Raw genomic sequence first — 6,056 nt, 5'->3', positions numbered from 1 at the left:
GGAGTTGGGCTGTTGGGGGGACTAGAGGACTGGAGTTGGGCTGTTGGGGGGACTAGAGGACTGGAGTTGGGCTGTTGGGGGACTAGAGGACTGGAGTTGGGCTGTTGGGGGGACTAGAGGACTGGAGTTGGGCTGTTGGGTGGACTAGAGGACTGGAGTTGGGCTGTTGGGGGACTAGGGACTGGAGTTGGGCTGTTGGGGGACTAGAGGACTGGAGTTGGGCTGTTGGGGGGACTAGGGGACTGGAGTTGGGCTGTTGGGGGACTAGAGGACTGGAGTTGGGCTGTTGGGGGGACTAGAGGACTGGAGTTGGGCTGTTGGGGGACTAGAGGACTGGAGTTGGGCTGTTGGGGGACTAGAGGACTGGAGTTGGGCTGTTGGGGGACTAGAGGACTGGAGTTGGGCTGTTGGGGGACTAGAGGACTGGAGTTGGGCTGTTGGGGGACTAGAGGACTGGAGTTGGGCTGTTGGGGGACTGGAGTTGGGCTGTTGGACTGGGCTTGGGGGACTAGAGGACTGAGTTGGGCTGTTGGGGGGACTAGAGGACAGGAGTTAGGCTGTTAGAGGACTGGAGTTGGGCTGTTGGGGGACTAGAGGACTGGAGTTGGGCTGTTGGGGGACTAGAGGACTGGAGTTGGGCTGTTGGGCGACGAGTTGGGCTGTTAGAGGACTGGAGTTGGGCTGTTGGGGGACTAGAGGACTGGAGTTGGGCTGTTGGGGGACTAGAGGACTGGAGTTGGGCTGTTGGGGGACTAGAGGACTGGAGTTGGGCTGTTGGGGGACTAGAGGACTGGAGTTGGGCTGTTGGGGGAAACTAGAGGACTGGAGTTGGGCTGTTGGGGGACTAGAGGACTGGAGTTGGGCTGTTGGGGGACTAGAGGACTAGAGTTAGGCTGTTGGGGGACTAGAGGACTGGAGTTGGGCTGTTGGGGGACTAGAGGACTGGAGTTGGGCTGTTGGGTGGACTAGAGGACTGGAGTTGGGCTGTTGGGGGACTAGAGGACTGGAGTTGGGCTGTTGGGGAAACTAGAGGACTGGAGTTGGGCTGTTGGGGGGACTAGAGGACTGGAGTTGGGCTGTTGGGGGGACTGGAGGACTGGAGTTGGGCTGTTGGGGGACTGGAGGACTGGAGTTGGGCTGTTGGGGGACTAGAGGACTGGAGTTGGGCTGTTGGGGGGACTAGAGGACTGGAGTTGGGCTGTTGGGGGACTAGAGGACTGGAGTTGGGCTGTTGGGGGGACTGGAGGACTGGAGTTGGGCTGTTGGGGGACTGGAGGACTGGAGTTGGGCTGTTGGGGGACTGGAGGACTGGAGTTGGGCTGTTGGGGGACTGGAGTTGGGCTGTTGGGGGGACTAGAGGACTGGAGTTTGGCTGTTGGGGGATTAGAGGACTGGAGTTGGGCTGTTGGGGGGACTAGAGGACTGGAGTTGGGCTGTTGGGGGACTAGAGGACTGGAGTTGGGCTGTTGGGGGGACTAGAGGACTGGAGTTGGGCTGTTGGGGGGACTAGAGGACTGGAGTTGGGCTGTTGGGGGGACTAGAGGACTGGAGTTGGGCTGTTGGGGGACTAGAGGACTGGAGTTGGGCTGTTGGGGGGACTAGAGGACTGGAGTTGGGCTGTTGGGGGGACTAGAGGACTGGAGTTGGGCTGTTGGGTGGACTAGGGGACTGGAGAAACACTGATCTGTGTCCAGGAAACCGGCCCACTTGGTTTCGACCATTATAGTTGTAATAGTACCTTATTTACTCTAGAGGGGGCTTAAACTCAACATTTGATATGGTCCCCCATAGCTCGGTTGCTGTAAAACCTGTGTTGATGAGAACTGACAGAATCACGGAGTCTAGACTTTAAACGGAATTCTACATTATTCAAAATTGTGTTGAATTTAGTAGGGAATCAACTAAATGTATTGAATTTAGTAGGGAATCATCTAAATGTATTGAATTTAGTAGGGAATCAACTAAATGTATTGAATTTAGTAGGGAATCAACTAAATGTATTGAATTTAGTAGGGAATCAACTAAATGTATTGAATTTAGTAGGGAATCAACTAAATGTATTGAATTTAGTAGGGAATAAACTAAATGTATTGAATTTAGTAGGGAATCAACTAAATGTATTGAACTCAGTCGGGCATCAACTAAATGTATTGAACTTAGTAGGGAATCAACTAAATGTATTGAACTCAGTCGGGAATCAACTAAATGTATTGAACTCAGTAGGGAATCGTCTAAATGTATTGAACTTAGTAGGGCATCAACTAAATGTATTGAACTTAGTAGGGAATCAACTAAATGTATTACATTTAGTAGGGAATCAACTAAATGTATTGAACTCAGTCGGGAATCAACTAAATGTATTGAACTTAGTAGGGAATCAACTAAATGTATTGAACTCAGTCGGGAATCAACTAAATGTATTGAACTTAGTAGGGAATCGTCTAAATGTATTGAACTTAGTAGGGCATCAACTAAATGTATTGAACTTAGTAGGGAATCAACTGAATGTATTGAACTTAGTAGGGAATCAACTAAATGTATTGAACTCAGTCGGGAATCAACTAAATGTATTGAACTTAGTAGGGAATCGTCTAAATGTATTGAACTTAGTAGGGCATCAACTAAATGTATTGAACTTAGTAGGGAATCAACTAAATGTATTGAACTTAGTAGGGAATCAACTGAATGTATTGAACTTAGTAGGGAATCAACTAAATGTATTGAACTTAGTATAACATGTATTTATTTGCCGAGGTGAATCATAAGACAGAATGCATCAGTGATTCGTATTTTCCTTAAACTTTCTGGAGGTCACGGCACAGGAATGCCCCACAGGAATGCCCCGTAGGAATGCCCCGTAGGAATGCCCCACAGGAATGCCCCACAGGAATGCCCCACAGGAATGCCCCATAGGAATGCCCCACAGGAATGCCCCGTAGGAATGCCCCACAGGAATGCCCCGTAGGAATGCCCCACAGGAATGCCCCACAGGAATGCCCCACAGGAATGCCCTGCAGGAATGCCCCACAGGAATGCCCTGCAGGAATGCCCTGCAGGAATGTGTGCGTGTCTGTCTACCAGTTTGTGTAGCGGTTAGCGATGATGCTAATGTACTATCAACCGTCTCCTGGTAATGGAAAAGGTTCCCTAAAACATCCTCAATGAAATGTAGCTGATGGCTATGAGACTGCCTTTTCCAGCTGTTGGTGAACACCAGCTGTGTGTGTTTGTGTGTGTGTGTGTGTGTGTGTGTGTGTGTGTGTGTGTGTGTGTGTGTGTGTGTGTGTGTGTGTGTGTGTGTGTGTGTGTGTGTCACGTTCTGACCTTTATTTCCTTTGTTTTGTCTTGATTTAGTATGGTCAGGGCGTGAGTTGGGGTGGGCAGTCTATGTTTGTTTTTCTATGATTTGGGATTTCTATGTTTCGGCCTAGTATGGTTCTCAATCAGAGGCAAGTGTCGTTAGTTGTCTCTGATTGAGAATCATACTTAGGTAGCCTGGGTTTCACTGTTGGTTTGTGGGTGTTTGTTTCCGTGTGTGTGTTTGTCGCCACACGGTACTGTTTCGGTTTGGTTATTTCACGTATTCGTTTATTGTTTTTGTGTTTCATAGTGTTCAGTGCTTTTCTTATTAGCTGTTTGTAATGTTTTGTCTACTGAGAGAGATGTCCTAACATAAACGCTTGTAATGCTTTCACCGAAAAGCTTTATTGAAATCTGACACGCCAGGTGGATTAACAACAAGCTAAACTGTGTTTTGCTATATTGCACTTTCTTTTTCATGAAAATGAAACATTTGTAGTGATTTAATTCGAATTTGGCGCTCTGCAATTCAGCGGGTGTTGATGAAAAGGATCCCGCTAACGGGGTAGGTGCAAGAAGTTAACACCAATGTAGCTTGAGCCATTTTGTGACCCGTTTTGTGACCCGTTTTGTGACCCGTTTTTGGTTGTTTTGCCATAGTTGTGTCTAGGGGGGGGGCTATCACCTCCAGGTTGGTGTTTGCCTGGAAATTGTTGATATCCCCTCTGTCTTGGAGAATCTGTCATAGTTAAAGTATGGGGATTCTATTGGGGTTATAAGTAGCACACAAGGACATTTTTCTTTGTTGAGATAATCTACTTATTCATTTCTAGCCAGATGTAAAATGTTCCTGTCTTAAATAATTTAATAGAGTGGGTTAGGTCTGCTTTATACCAAATTAGCATATTACCACCTGAGTCTCTTCCCTGTTTCACACCTGGTAGTTTGGTGGATGGGACTACCAGCTCTCTGTAACCTAGAGGGCAACCAGTGGGACCATCTCCTCTATACCATGTTTCTTGTATGATGACAATGTCTGTATTTCCAATTTCTTTTGTATGGGGGGAGGGGGCTATATAGGGTGTGGATGGGATTTGTTTGGGGAATGGTCGACTAGAGAGACAAGCTAGCTGTAATCAGATCAGTGCAGAGAGACAAGCTAGCTGCTATCGGGTCAGTGCAGAGAGACAAGCTAGCTGTAATCAGGTCAGTGTAGAGAGACAAGCTAGCTGCTCTCAGGTCAGTGTAGAGAGACAAGCTAGCTGCTCTCAGGTCAGTGCAGAGAGATGAGCTAGTTGCAATCAGGTCAGTGCAGAGAGACAAGCTAGCTGTAATCAGGTCAGTGTAGAGAGACAAGCTAGCTGTAATCAGGTCAGTGTAGAGAGACAAGCTAGCTGTAATCAGGTCAGTGCAGAGAGACAAGTTAGCTGTTATCAGATCAGTGCAGAGAGACAAGCTAGCTGTTATCAGATCAGTGCAGAGAGACAAGCTAGCTGCTCTCTGGTCAGTGCAGAGAGACAAGCTAGCTGCTATCAGATCAGTGCAGAGAGACAAGCTAGCTGCTATCAGGTCAGTACAGAGAGACAAGCAAGCTGCAATCAGGTCAGTGCAGAGAGACAAGCTAGCTGCTCTCTGGTCAGTGCAGAGAGACCAGCTAGCTGCTATCAGATCAGTGCAGAGAGACAAGCTAGCTGCAATCAGGTCAGTGCAGAGAGACAAGCTAGCTGCTCTCTGGTCAGTGCAGAGAGACCAGCTAGCTGCTATCAGATCAGTGCAGAGAGACAAGCTAGCTGCTATCAGGTCAGTGCAGAGAGACAAGCTAGCTGCTCTCTGGTCAGTGCAGAGAGACCAGCTAGCTGCTATCAGATCAGTGCAGAGAGACAAGCTAGCTGCTCTCAGGTCAGTGCAGAGAGACCAGCTAGCTGCTATCAGATTAGTGCAGAGAGACAAGCTAGCTGCTATCAGGTCAGTGTAGAGAGACAAGCTAGACAGACAGGCTGACAGAGACAGACAGACAGGCTGGAAGACAGACAGACAAACAGACAGACAGGCTGGAAGGCAGACTGACAGACAGGCTGACTGACAGTCTGGAAAACAGACAGACAGACAGGCTGGAAGGCAGAAAGACAGACAGACAGACAGACAGGCTGGAAGGCAGACAGACAGACAGGCTGGATGGCAGACAGACAGGCTGGATGACAGACAGACAGACAGACAGGCTGGAAGGCAGACAGACAGGCTGGAAGGCAGACAGACAGGCTGGAAGGCAGATAGACAGACAGGCTGGAAGGCAGACAGACAGACAGACAGACAGACAGTCTCTAGCTGTACGGTGCCTGGGAGTGACTGTAACATTAGATTACCTTTCTGCTTAATCAAACGCTGTCACCATCGTTTAACCTCCTGCAGTTGGCCCGTTGTGTGTGTGTGTGTGTGTGACAAATTCAGGCTGGGTTGTGAAGACTTTCTGACAGCACTGTCTATATGTACAGTACCAGTCAAAAGGGTTTTTCTTTATTTTTACTATTTTCTACATTGAAGAATAATAGTGAAGACATCAACACTATGAAATGACACATATGGAATCAAGTAGTAACCAAAAAAAAGTGTTAAACAAATGAAAATCTATTTTAGATTTTAGATTCTTCAAAGTAGCCACCCTTTGCCTTGATGACAGCTTTGCACATTCTTGGCATGCTCTCAACCAGCTTCATGAGGTAGTCACCTGGAATGCATTTCAATTAACAGGTGTGCCT

This window comes from Oncorhynchus masou, chromosome 27, assembly GCF_036934945.1.
Source record: "Oncorhynchus masou masou isolate Uvic2021 chromosome 27, UVic_Omas_1.1, whole genome shotgun sequence".
NCBI lineage: Eukaryota > Metazoa > Chordata > Actinopteri > Salmoniformes > Salmonidae > Oncorhynchus > Oncorhynchus masou.
The sequence above is the reverse complement of the archived record's forward strand: the minus strand, read 5'-3'. Positions refer to the sequence as shown.